The 14,537-nt window shown below is 42.4% G+C and overlaps 1 protein-coding gene across 2 annotated transcripts in view; it reads right to left on the bottom strand.

Moving 5' to 3' along the window:
• Positions 1 to 14,537, bottom strand: part of ttc23 (tetratricopeptide repeat domain 23) — a 190,957-nt gene that overhangs the window by 92,605 nt on the left and 83,815 nt on the right. The window lies entirely within an intron of this gene.

Below are 14,537 nucleotides of genomic sequence, written 5' to 3' on the forward strand. Positions count from 1 at the left end.
GTCTTGTCATCAGGACATCTTTTTAATGTGTTTCAATTTAGGATGCTGCAGAAATGTAGTGCAATGCTATTACAGCTCAGGGTATCGGAATTCAGAGTCTAATTCCAGTGTCATCTGTAAGGAGTTTGTACGTCCTCCCCATGCACACATGGGTTTCCTCTGGGTGTTTTGGTTTCCTCCCATTGGATACTAGGTTAGATGTAAATTGTCCTGTGATTAGGCTGGCATTAAATAGGTGGGTTACTGGGTGTTGCGGTCCGTTGGGCCAGAAGGGTCTGTTCCATTCTATATCTCTAAATAAAATCAAGTAAACAAGACTGGAAGTAAGAACAGCTGACTTGAAGAATCTTGGCTGGACAGTGATGTCAAGGGAGATGGATGTGTAATCTCTGTTGTCTAAGTACTAATTGGGCCTTGAGTGAAATGGATGATCATCACGCTGCAGAAAGAGAGATGCCCAAATTTCTAATCAGACACTGGCCTGAGGGAAGATTAAACTGTTCCTTCACACCCACACAGTTAGAATATTTCACATTTAAAGATCTTAGCTGGTTGTCTCCCTTCTGCTGTCTAGTAAACTGGTTTAGGCAGAGGCACAAGAGATTTTGAAGCTGCTGAAATCTAGAGCAAGAAACAAAATGGTGGAGGAACTATGACGTCTCCTCGTAGGATGACAAAACGTTTACAAGTAAATTGCCAAGAGCTTTCAGTAGTGTTCTATTACAGTCCTTTAAAACCAATAGGGCTGTTGGCGCTCACGTGGCCCCCTGGCGTGGTATGCTACTACAATGATTGAAGGGCATCTTCTTCCAACCCAGCCCCTCCCTGTCCAGTAGCAGAAAGATCCGACACTGTAGTCTTTTCCTTTCAAGCCCTTGCAGTGGCTGCACCGAGCTTCAATGCATCCCACGGCACCTACTTCTGCAGCCTGGAATGTACTAGTGTTCAGCATTCCTCCATGGACATCTTGATGTTCTGCAGACCAACTAGTTTTGGGAAGACAAAGAATTTGACTATGCCTGGTTCACTGGCTGTTTCAGGCCAGGGTGATCTGGCTTGGTGCAGGTTATCCAAAATTTCAAAACCAAAACCCAAAACCCCTTATTGTAAATTCCAAGATCCGAAAATCTCCGAAATCCGAACTTTTTTGAGCACTTACATGACATAACAAATGGACTATTCCACAAGATGTTGGGAAGGTTTCCAGGTGATGTACAGGTCTTTGCACACCGCACACAGTTCTGAGAAGTGACCTCACATATGAAATGAACAGAGATTAATGAAAAGTAGAACAATGCATAAAGCGAAAAATGAAGATCTTGATCGTGTATTGTCAGCATCAGAGTGAACATATGCCACTAAATGGTATGCTGATCATGAAACAAGCAAAGATCTATCATGATGAACTGAAAATTGAAGGGAATTGTGGATATTCAGCAGGCTGGTTGCAGAAATTTAAGAAAAGGCACGGCATTAAATTTTGAAAGCGTCTACTGATTATGAAAATCTAGCACTCAAACAAGTTTATGATGCTGATTTTTTTTATACCTTACATAATTGCATTAAATTTTTAAAGCATCGCTGATGAAAATCTAATACCAGAGCAATTCTACAATGCTGATTGCTTTTATACCTTACATAAAATCTGAAAGTAAGTAAAATACAAATACAGTGCACTGTAACCTTCTAATCAAAACACAGTATCATAGTTGGAGACTGTCCCTGACTTAACCCTAACCTAATCATGGGACAATTTATAATAACCAATTACCCTCCTTACCAATACATCTTTGGGCTGTGAGAGGAAACTGGAGAACCCAGAGGAAACCCACATACATTCCATGAGGAAGACATACAAACTCCTTACAGAAGACACTGCGATTGAATTTGAAATTCTGAAGCCTTGAGCTGTAATAGGATTGCGCTAACCACTCTGCTACTGTGGCCACAATGTGCTGAATTGGGAACTGGGATCCCACATTCCATAGGGAAGGCATACGAACTCCTTCTAGAGGTTGCCAGGATTGAACTCTGAACTCCGACACCCTGAGTTGTAATAGCCTTGTGCTAACTGTTACGTTATTGTGGCCATAAAGCATACAATTGGGACAGTCTTAAGTTCTGGTTGGTACTTGCCTCCCTGCTCAGTACACCTGCTTGGGAACAAGATCAAGGTGACAAGTGGATGAAGCCCTCTGCCATTTGCCTCTGCAACAGCATCTCAAATAGTGCATGTATTATTTGAGGAGACTCAAGGGATGCCAGCAGATTGTTTTGCATCAATGCCACTGTGATGTAGAGAAAGATAGGAGTGAATCCAAACTGCTGGAGGAACTCAGTAGGTCAGGCAGATCCGTGGAGGAAAATCCATATGCACCACGGCCTGGATGCAAACAGGATGAATGGAGGCACCAATGCCCAAGAACAGAAAATACACAAAAAGTAGTAGCTGCAGCCCAGTCCACCACAAAGTCCTCCTCACCATTGAGCTCATTATGAGAAGGCTGCCACAAAAGATCAGAATCCATCACGGATTCAGTATCCAGTCCATACTCTCTTCTCACTTCTACCATCAGGTACAAGGTACATGAGACTTAGGTCCCACACCAACCAGTTCAGGAGCAAATATTATCCTTAAACCATCAGGCTCCTGAACCCCCGTGGATAACTTAACTCACCAAACTCCGAATTAATTCCACAACCTTTAGACTCACTTTCAATGACTCTACAACTCATTTCTCAGTATTATGTATTTTTTTAAATTTGCGCACTATCAAAGTTCAGAGTAAATTTATTATCAAAGTACATATATTCGCCATATACAACACCGAGATTCATTTTCTTGTGGGCATTCACAGTAAATATAACAAACACGATACAATCGATGAAAGACCACACCCCACAGTGCAGAAGACAACAAACTGTGTAAATACAAATGAAAGAGAAAATAAATAAATGTAATAAATAAGCAAACAGTAAATATTGAGAACATAAACTGAAGAGTCCTTGAAAGTGAGTCCATAGGTTGTGGGAACAGTTCAGTGATGGGGCAGGTGAAGTTAAGTGAAATTATCCCCTCTGGTTCAAGAGCCTGATGGTTGACGGGTAGTAATTATTCTTGAACGTAGTGATGTGGGTATTGAGGCTCCTGTACCTTCTTTCTGATGACAGCAGTGACAAGACACCATGGCCTGAATGGTGGCAGACCTCGATGGTGGATTCTGCTTTCCTGTGACTGCGATCTGTGCAAATGTGCTCAGTGGTGGGGAGGGCTTTACCTATGATGGACTGGGCTGGATCCACTATCTTTACTTTATTGTCACCAAACAATTGATACTAGAGTGTACAATCAACACAGTGATATTTGTTTCTGCACTTTGCGCTCCCTTTCGTAGGCTATCCATTCAGGAGCATTGGTGTTTCCATATCAGGCTGTGATGCAACCAGTCAATATACTCTCCACCACACATCTATAGAAATTTGTCAAAGTTTTAGATGTCATGCCAAATATTCTGAAACTTTTAAGGAAGTAAAGGAGTGCCGTGCTTTCTTTGTAATTGCGCTTATGTGCTGGGCCCAGGACAGATCCTTTATACTGATAACACCGAGGAATTTAAAGTTGCTGATCCTGGTTACTTGTTTGTCAGTAACTCCAGTTGAACTCTTGTCTTTTTGTTTCCCTCTAGCTGTCAGTCTGTGGTTTTGTATTACCACGTGCTCCTGTCCCCGCTCCTACTCTACTCCGGCCCCTGTATCGCCGAGTACTCCGTCTCTCATCTGTTTCTCATTATTACCTGTATTGCTGCCACCTGTGTCTCATTGTGCTCCACCTGTCATCTGCCTCTCTGTTTATTGCTCAGTGTATTTCAGTCCTGTGTTTTCACCTGTTTGTTGCCAGATTGTGCCAATGAATTTTCCTGAGCCTTTCCAGCATTTGTATCTGCACTCTGTCTGTCTGAATATTGACTTTCCTAATTCTGGGTTTTGGATTTCTCTGGATGTTCTGATCTCTGCCTGAACTTTGATGCTGACTTTGTTTGCACCTTGGGATTTGTTACTCAATTAATATCACTGTGTGCACAGTACCGGGTCTGTGATTGGATCCCTGCTCCAGTGCCCTGACGTTATTAGTCTTTGATTATGTATAGTTTATCACAAATTCTATTGTTTTCTTTATTTTTCTTTAAATGTCTGCAAGAAAATGATTCACAATGATATATGGTAGCATAAACATACTTCAATAATAAATTTACCTTGATTTTGACTTTTTAGGTTTTAGAATATGAGGACACTCAGTCCTTGTTTATTGTCATTTAGAAATGCATGCATGCATTAAGAAATGATACAATGTTCCTCCGGAGTGATATCACAAAATAAAAAAAAAGGACAAACCAAGACTCACTGACAAAACCACATAATTATAGCATATAGTTACAGCAGTGCAAAACAATACTGTAATTCGATGAACGCAGACCATGGACGCAGTTTAAAAAGTCTCAAGTCCCGATCGACTCCAATTGTCCCGCTATCAGGCAGCAAGCAGGAGAACTCTCCCTGCCATAAACTTCCAGGCACTGACAATGCCTCGGAAGCACCTGACGACAGCATACTCTGAGTCCGTCCGAAAACTTCGAGCCTCCGACCAGCCCCTCCGATACAGCCTCCCGAGTGCCTTTGACCTCGTCCCGGCCGCCGAAACAAGCAAAGCCGAGGTCTTGGCGGCCTTCTCCTCCGGAGATTCCGGACCTCTCAGTAGCAGCGGCAGCGAAGTGGGCATTTCAGAAGTTTCGTTCCTCCACGCTCTCACGTCTGCCTCCATCAAATCAGGATTGTGCACGGATCCCTACTTAACACGTAACGGATATCCATTCTCCAGAGAGGCTGCGCGTGCTGCATCACGCCGCCATCTTCTCCTTCGCCTTTGTTGTTTGAAAACGGACAGTCAATGTTTTGGGTTGAGAACTACCAAAAGTGCTGCCTGCCCTGCTGAGTCTTCCAGCAGTTTGTTGATCCACAATCCAGCAGCTCAAGTCTCTTGTGTTCCTTGGGAAAAACCTGTCCTGGATTGGATTTATGGTGTATTTTATGAATAAACTATATTTTAAAATTAAAAATAATCACTTGTAATGTATTTTTGTTATGTTTTTGAAACATGTTAATCTTCCACTGCAAGGACTGGAACTTTCCAGGGCACAGGACCATGTGCAGAGGGACATGTTAAAGCTTAGTGCAATCTCTAAACCTGGAGTTCCACTGAGTATGTACCCCCTATACCTAATAAAGTGGCCACTGAGTGTACGTTCATGGTCTTCTGCTGGTGCTGCCCACTCCCTTCAAGATTTGATGTGTTGTGCATTCAGAGATGCTCTTCCACACACCACCGTTGTAATACACACAGTTATTTCAGTCACTGTCGCCTTCCTGTCAGCTTGAACCATTCTCCTCACTGGATGTTTCTTTTTGTTTTGTTTTGCAGCACTCCCTAAATTCTAGAGCTGCGATTCTCAACCCTTTTTTATGCCATTGACCAATAACATTAAGCAAGGAACCCTTGCCCTATGCTATGGGGAAAGGCCATAGCATAGGGTCCTTCAGTCAATGCATAGTGAGGAGCTAAGACCTGTTTTGACCATGTAAATATTGCTCTGCCCAAGACCCCAAGAAATTGCAAATATGTGAATACAGTCCAATTATTCATGGAAACTAACCCTCCTTTGATGACTCCATCTAAAATAGTGCTGCATTGGGAAGACAGCTAACATAATTAAGGACAAACCCCAACCCAGTGATTCACTCTTTTCCCTCTCCTGTGGCACAGAAGATACCAAAGTTTGAGACTGCATCCTGCCAGACTCGAGGATAGCTTCTGTCCCACTGTCGGCAGATACTTGAACAGAATTCTCACTTGCCAAAGATGATTTCTTGATCTCCCAGTCTACCTTGTTGTAGCCCTTGAACTTCATTTGTCTACCCACATACAACTGTGACACTATATTCCACATTCTGTTATTGCTTTTTCCTTTTGAAGTAACTTGAAGTACTTACCTATGGAATAATCTGCTAGGATGGTACGCAAGCAAAAGCTTTTCACTGTATCTTGGTACATGTGACAATAATACATCATTTACCAGTGTAATTATATGCTTGGTACAGTGAGTGAAGACAATGTCCTATCACTGTTTTCTAATGAATAAAGTTTAGAACACATGGTGACAAAAGTTAGGTTAATTGATGGTAGGATTGTTTTCTTATGATTTCTTTGCCACTAGATTGTTTGGGGCTTCGCCAAGTCATGGCTGAAAGAAGATTATAGTTAGGAGCTTAACATCCAAGGACGCACATTGTATTGAAAGGAGAGGCAGGTAGTCAGATGGTTGATGTGTCTCTGTTGGTAAAAAGTGAAATAAAATCCTTAGAAAGAGGTGACAAAGGATTGGAAGATGTACAGTATTTCTGGGTAGAGTTAAGAAACTGCAAGAGGTTCTGCAGAGGTTGGTGCTGGGACTGCTTCTTTTTATATTTTATGCCAATGATTTGGATGATGGAATTGATGACTTTGTGGCCAATTTTGTGGACGATATGAAGATGGGTGGAGGGACAGATAGTGATGAGGAAGCAGGAAGGCTGCAGAAGGACTTGGACAGATGAGGAGAATAGGCAAAGAAGAGGTAGATGAAATACAGAGTTGGAAAGTGTATGATCACATACTTTGGCAGAAGGAATAAAAGTGTAGACTATTTATGAAACGGATAAAATTTTACATTCAAGGTGCAAAGGGACTTGGGAGGCCTCATGCAGATTGAATCTTTGTTGAGGAAGGCGAATACAATGCTTGCATTCATTTTGAGAAGATCAGAATATAAAAAGCTAAGGCTTTATAAGGCCTGTGCATCATGAGCATTTTGGGGCCCCTTATCTAAGAAAGGATGTGTTGACTTTGGAGAGGGTTCAAAGGAGGTTATCAAAAATGATTCTGGGAATGAAAAGATTATCATATGAGGAGCGTTTGATGGCTCTGGGTCTACTCACTGAATTTAGAAGAATGAGAGGGAATCTGATTGAAACCTATTGAACGTCGAAAAACCTAGATAGAGTGGATGCAGAGAAGATGTTTCCTATAATGCGGGACTCTAGGGCTAGAGGGCACAACCTCAGAATAGAGGGACATCCATTTAGAATGGACGTGAGTGGGAATTACTTTAGCCAGAAAGTGGTGAATCTGCGGAGGCCTGGTCATTAGATGTATTTAAGGCACCTCATTACATGCCATTTTTACCCACAGAACTGTCACTCCCTGGATGCTCTTAGGTCTTTTGCACCATTCTCTGTAAACTCTAGAGACTGTTACGTGTGAAAATCCCAGGAGATCATCAGTTTTTGTGATACTCGAACCACCCCATCAGGCACCAATAATCATTCCACCGTCAAAGTCACTCAGATCACATTTCGACCCCATTCTTATGTTTGGTCTGAACAACAACTGAACCTCTTGATCATGTCTGCATGCTTTTATGCATTGAGTTGTTGTCAAATGATTTGCTGATTAGAATTAATGAGCAGGTATACAGGCGTAGCTAATAAAGTGGCCACTGACTGTACAATATAGAACAGTGCAGCATAACAGGCCCTTCGGCCCACGATGTTGGACTGACCTTTTAACCTACAGCAAGATCAATATAATCCTTCCTTCCAACACAGCCCTCCATTTTTCTTTCAGTCCATGTGCCTATCTAAGAACTATCTAAGAATGTCTTAATTCTCCCTGGTTCACACACATCCACCACCAGGGTGTACCACAGACCCAACACTCTGTGTAAGAATTGTGCCTCTGACATCCCTTCCTATTCTTTCCTCCTTTCACCTTAAAATTATGACATCATGTATTAGCTATTTCTGCCCTGGTTAAAAGTACTGGTTGTCCACTCTATCAAGCCATTTCTCATTTAGAAGTAAAATTATGCAAGGTCAGAATGAAAATTGCAACTTTGTTGGTGCCAGTTGGGGTGGTCTGAACATCTTAGAAACTGTCAATCTCCTGGGATTTTGACGCACAACCATCAACCATCTCTAAGGTTAGAAAATGGTGCAAAAAAATCAAAAAGCAGCCAGTGAGTGACAGTTCTATGGGCAAAAATGATTTGTTAATCAGAGAGGTCAGAGGAGAATGGCCAGACTGGAGCAATTGCACACTCATCCCCACTACAGTTGTGTAAAGACAAGTTAAGTTAATCCTATCATTTATTCCAAACCTTAATCAATAATGTGACCATAGAAGCAGTTATAATCTTCCTGTCAACAAATAAAATATTGCAGAGGTTTAAACACTATGGATTAATATTTTTTTTCTACCCTCAGAAAGATTGTAACTATTATCCTACAACCATCAGGCTCCTAAATCAGTGTGGATAACTTCACTCACTTCAAACAAACTCTGGACTCACTTTCAAGAACTCTGCAACATTGGCTGGGCAGCACGGTAGCATAGTGGTTAGCACAATGCTTTGCAGTACCAACGACCAGGGTTCAATTCCAGCTGTTGCTTGTAAGGAGTTTGTATGTTCTCCCTGTTTCCTCCCACAGTCTAAAGACATTACAGTTCATAGGTCAATTGGTCATTGTAAATTGTCTTGTGATTAGGCAAGGATCAAACTGGGGGATTGCTGGGCAGCTCGGCTCAGAGGGCCAGAAGGTCCTTATCCATGCTGTATCTCACTAAAAATAATAACATTTCAGTATTATCTATTTGGACAATTTTTCTTCCTTTGCACATTGGCTGTATAGTTTTTCATCAATTCTATTGTATTTATTTATTTTTCCTGTTAAGTGCCTGCAAAAAGAATCTCAAGGTAGTATATGGTGACATATATGTACTCGTATGACAATAAATTTACTGTGATCACTGAACTTTAGCTGGGGAAGATTTCAGGGGACACTCTCTGCCTGTCCTTTAGAAAACAGCCAGCAGCAAGGGAAGCAGGGTAACCATTGCTCGTGACTGGAACTCAGCCATGACTGAGTTAATAAAGATTGTTTTCACAAATATAAATCTGGGGACCTGAATATTAGTTTAGCTCGACACAGTAGGCAGCGGGGAAACGTTGTGCTTGCACTAAATGTGCATTGAAGTGTGACTGCTCTCGCAATATAGTAAACACAACAGCCAATTTGGGCGCAGCAAGCTCCCTCCCCCAAACTGAAATGAGAAACTCATCACTGACGATGGCTGGGGAATAAATATTATCCAGGGCATTGAGAAGATCTTGTGTCATTCCATCACAGGGGACTGTGTCATCTACATCAACAGAGGGAAATCCTCTCCATCACTGAAAGCCTTAAAGACCAGGGAGTATAGGTTTAAAGTGCTGGCCACATTGTATGAGGGGATATAAGTAAAAAGATGTTTTCACAGATAGAAGACATGATCTGGAATTTTTATGATCAGGTAGACAGTTCTTTGCAAATTAGATGTGTTCTGGAGATAGAATATATAACTGGGACATAGGGAAATGGGGGAAGAGCGGGACCCAGTGATGGGAAATCCATTGAAAGCATCAACAGAAAGCACTGCCTAACGAAGGAGAAATCTATCATTAAGGGTTACCACCATCTGGGACATCTTCTCACTGTCACCATCAAATGAGTTTCAGAAACCAGAACTCCCACACCACCAGGTTCAGGAACAACCACCAGGTTCTTGAACTGACCTGCACAACACTAATCCTACCTCAACAATGGATCACTACAGACCACCTCTTGCACTCTCAGGGACTTGTCCCTGATTGTGTCTTGCTGTTCTTACTTCACTGTCTCCCATAGTTTATGTATAATGTAAGTTCTGTGTGTTGTCCGTACCTCCATGGCTGTAATGCTGCATGCAGGTCTTTCATTACACCTGTAATTCACCATACCTGTGCATATGACAATAAACTTGAGCTGCAAAGTTTCACAAGCTGCTGGCAGAGACTCGATGGGCTGAGGGGCCCCATGTCCAGAGATCTGGAGAAGGCCTGGTGAATGATGAGTTTTGTGCCAGAACAAAGTTTTCCACTGTATCTTGGGAGATGTGACAATAACAAACCAAATAGTTTACTAATTTATTCCTTCATCCTCCCTCTCCCTCTCCTGCTGTACTCCATAACCCCAAAGTACTTCCCTGCTAGGAAGAAGAGTGATTTCCTTTGGAAAAGTCTCAGAAAATGACTTCAGGCATTCCTTTCCAGATCACACCTCCTACTAGTTGAAAATCTTTCCTCTCCTCCTTGAAAATCATTTCAATGAAGTATTGTTTCAGTATTAAATACTCACACTTTTCCACACAAGAAGGTAAAATTATCACCTTGAAAAATCTGAATTTCAGCAAAAAAGTTGGTTAGTTTTGAGTCAACTCTAATCTTAAGTGTTCCTGTTATAGTTCTGGCAGTCTGCCTCAGAATTGTAAGAGATCTGCTCCAGAACTGTAAGGGTGTCAAAAGTTACAGGGAGAAGGCAGCAGGATGAGGTTGAGAGGGATAATAAATCAGCCAAGATGGAACGACAGAGTAGACTTGATGGGCCAAATAGACTAATTCTGCTTCGATGTCGTACAGTCTTATTCGTTCTCCAGGGGCAACTCGTGACCTATTTACCAGAGTGATAAGATGACTTGCGTTTTACTTCACGCCACTTGGGAGTGTGGCACTGAATTATATTCATAGAATGGACAGGCATCTTTGAAAAATTCTATCTAATTAAGTTCACCTTTCAGAGGATTGGTGCCAAAACAGAAATAAAATGTGGCAGAACTTGCACAGACAAAATTAAACTCAAAATTTTTCTGCTTGCTTGGGATTTGTGTCTAATTGATTTGTACATTATCATATTCAGAGGGGAGATGTACAAGCTAAGCAAGATGGAAGATTTTCCAGTCTCCCACTTCTCCCATTTAGAAGGCACTGTTACTGGGTGCAGGCAAAGTTGCATCTCTAAAGCACCCTGAATATCCCTTTCAGGGTGCTCCAAAGTGCTTTGAAGTAAATGGGATACTTTTTGAAGGAAACAAAACAGGCTTTTGTGCCCAGAACGGTCCTACAAATAGTGAAAGGATAATCCTTGGAATTAGCTGAAACTTACTTTGGAGTGATGCTCCCAGTGGGTACTCTCAGGATTGGAGGAATCTTCCTTAGTGAGGCAGAACAGGCCAATTGTTCAGGCCTACTTATTTAGGAAAATTATTGAAATCAATTCAGCCTGACAGTCCAAGCCTACTGTTGGTGATGTTGGTTGAGGTATAGAAGATTGACTATCAGGAATAACTCCCTTGCTCATCCTTGGACGATGCAATAGTCTTCTACATCCAGCTGGCACTGCAGACAGTGCAAGGATGGAAGGTCAAGCAATGCAATAATCTCAATCAGCAATTCAAGATGGCAGCAAGCTGCAGTCTCCATCAAGATTGTGGCTCTGACTGTCGTTTTTAAAGTTCAAAAGCATTGCTTTGGGGACAGAGAAGGGAGTGAGAGATCAGGCTAGGATACAGGGAGTGAGATGCGGAGGAGTTAGAGGTCAGGCTTTTGCTCCACTTTCTGTGTTTGAAGTCCAGCGACCAGGAGTCCATATGAGTGGGAAACATGAGGCTGTTCAGTTGGTACAACTAGGGTTTGAATCTGGAGCTCAAGATCCAGTCATTGGCCAGACCGGGATTACATTCGGTTGAGTATAATGGAATCTGCTTAAAATTGGACCAGCTTAGTGTTTTGTTAAAGTCGCCCATCTTTCTCGAATGATTACTAACAATTGCTGAAGTCCATAATTGGGGTCAACATTGAGACACAGAGGTTGGAATCTGGAGCAAAAGAGCAAACTATTGGAGGATCTCAGTGGGTCAAGCAACATCTGTGGAGGCAAAGGAACAGTCGATATTTTGGATCAAGGTGCTACATGCAGAGTGTCACACTGAAACATCTGCTCCTCACTAACCTCCATAGATGCTGCCTGTCCAGCAGTTTGCTTTCTGCTCGGTGATGATATTACTGATGTGGTACGGAGGAGATTGCTGCATTGTTGGATGCATCATCTTCCCTCTTTCACCCTTCAGATGAACATGAAGCACTTCATACACTCTCTCAAGAAATAACACAAGGGCTGCCTCATTTGTCCTGCCCGATGTTCACTCCTCAGCTAAGATTACTGCAAACATTATCTGGTCATGATTGAGCTGATGCCTTTGGGGGCTTGCTGAGCACAATTTGAATGCTCATGGCTGACATTCTAGTCATGATTCTGTTATGTTCTTTAACTCCAAAACGAATTGAAAGAAAAAGCCAGGGAGCCCAGGGATAAACGTGTGTATTCTTAGTTTCATTTCTACTTCAGTGAGGTGCACACTTATGATGCGTTGGTGTAATGACGTATGCCATTCATGTACTTTTACATATAACCTGTAATGAATTATATAAAATAACAAAGAATGTTTAATTCAACAATTTATTTAAAATATTACTGAAATGTTAAATACACAACTTCCATTTTAGGTGTCTGGTTCTCCACAGGCGGTAGGTTCTCACTCTTGGATCCACCATGTGGCCTAGCAATTTGATATCTCCAAATGTAGCCTGGAAGATATGTACCTTTGGGGTGCAACCGATGGATGACCCATTCCTCACCGATGTCGCTCACTGAAACAACATGGGAGTCTGAAACACTGAGACAGCAGGTAATGTGCTCCACTGTCGGAAGGCCCCTGCGCTTGAGTGATCTCTCTCTCACGATGGTGAGTGAGAGTCCATTGGTCCTCGAGTCAGGGGGACTCTGAAAAGTGACATGGCAGATTGTGACATCGAAACAGCGAGCTGCTGGTCTCCCTTCTTCTTGTAGCAGGAGTGATACCTCTGTCTCCCTCTCTAGTGTGAGAGAGCCTGTATGAGATCTCAAAGTGTTGGGATGGACAGTAGTATATTGAAGGACTCTTTGGAGGTTTTGCTATTGATTGCATGGTGAGTGATGGGGGAGGGGGTGGTAGGTGCTTTTGCAGGAGCAAATGGGGGGAAGAGGGTGGACTGATGCATTTGTTGCTGCTTGTGTGTGGGAAGGGGGAGGTGGAGAGGGGGCTTTGGGGTTCTAACATTTTCTGTCATTTATTCTTCGGGTTTTTTTCTTTCTGTTTTCTGGATGTTTGTGAAGAATAAGAATTTTAGATTGTAAACTGTATATATTTTCTGATATTAAATTGAACCATTGAACATCAGCGTCTGTAAAGCACTTTGAGGTCATAAAACAATTGAAATCTTATTATTCTTTGCTTTCTCAAGGCAGAATCCAACTTTGATTTAAAAGTTGGATTGAAATTTTCATGTGACGTTAATAATGAGCCAGTAATAAATTGGTGTGAAATTCCTAATCTGTGATAGTACAAATGTGCTATCACTGCATGAGTTTCTGAATTTGAAACCAATTATGTACAGATCTAAAAACTAAACCAAACTGACCTGCATAGAACTGATTTTAGCTTTCTGCATTTCGATGAGTCTTTGTTGTAGCTGAAAATATTCAAGTTTTCTTCCAAGTAATCGTATTTGATTTGTGCAATGTGGGGAAAAACATGACCTTTTAAGCTGCTTTCAGGCATGACAGTAAAATGCCATTTCCAGGCTCAAATCTGAAATAACTTGCAGCTAACAAGTGCCAACCAAACATCACTGTAATGTGTAACCGAAACCAGTAACAGATCAGGGTTAGCTTTGCCATCTCCTCAAATGTCAAAGACCAACTTTCTGCCTTCCAGAGGTTTAACTACACTTCTTTTCATTGCTCTTTGAAGAAGCTCAACAATTAAGTAGGTAACAGTCAGGAGAGGGAAGGGTAAGAGTCAGATATTAGAGAGTTTTGGATACTGTTGGTGGGGATGACCTATCAGGAACAAGCTGCAGTGGTCCTGACTCTGGCACTGAGGTTGGACCCTCGACTAGGAAGGGGAGGAGGGAAGAGAAGAGAGCGGTATTGATAGGGGATTCTATAGTCAGGGGGGCGGATAGGAGATTTTGTGGGGAAGATCGGGAGTCTCGGATGGTATGTTGCTTCCCTGGTGCCGGGGTCCGAGACATCTCAGATCGGGTGCAGGTTATTCTCAAGAGGGAGGGGAAGAATCCAGATGTTGTGGTCCACGTAGGGACCAATGACGTGGGTAGGATGAGTGAGGGGGTCCTGTGTAGGGAGTTCAGGGAGTTAGGTGCGAAGCTGAAGAGCAGGACCTCCAGGGTAACAATCTCAGGATTGCTACCTGTGCCACGTGCGAGTGAGGCAAGGAACAGAAATATTATACAGATTAATACGTGGCTGAAAGGATGGTGCAGGAGGGAGGGCTTCAGGTTTGTAGATAATTGGGCTTTGTTCCAGGGAAGGTGGGATCTATTCCGAAAGGACGGTTTACACCTTAACTGGAGCGGTTCTAACATTCTTGCAGGGAAGTTTGCTAGTGCTTCTTGGGGGGAGGGGGGTTTAAACTAAATTTGCAGGGGGCGGGGATCCAGAATGTGAGAGAGGATAGCGAGAGGAAGAATAAA

The sequence above is a fragment of the Hypanus sabinus genome, chromosome 21 (genome assembly GCF_030144855.1).
Source record: "Hypanus sabinus isolate sHypSab1 chromosome 21, sHypSab1.hap1, whole genome shotgun sequence".
Taxonomy (NCBI): domain Eukaryota; kingdom Metazoa; phylum Chordata; class Chondrichthyes; order Myliobatiformes; family Dasyatidae; genus Hypanus; species Hypanus sabinus.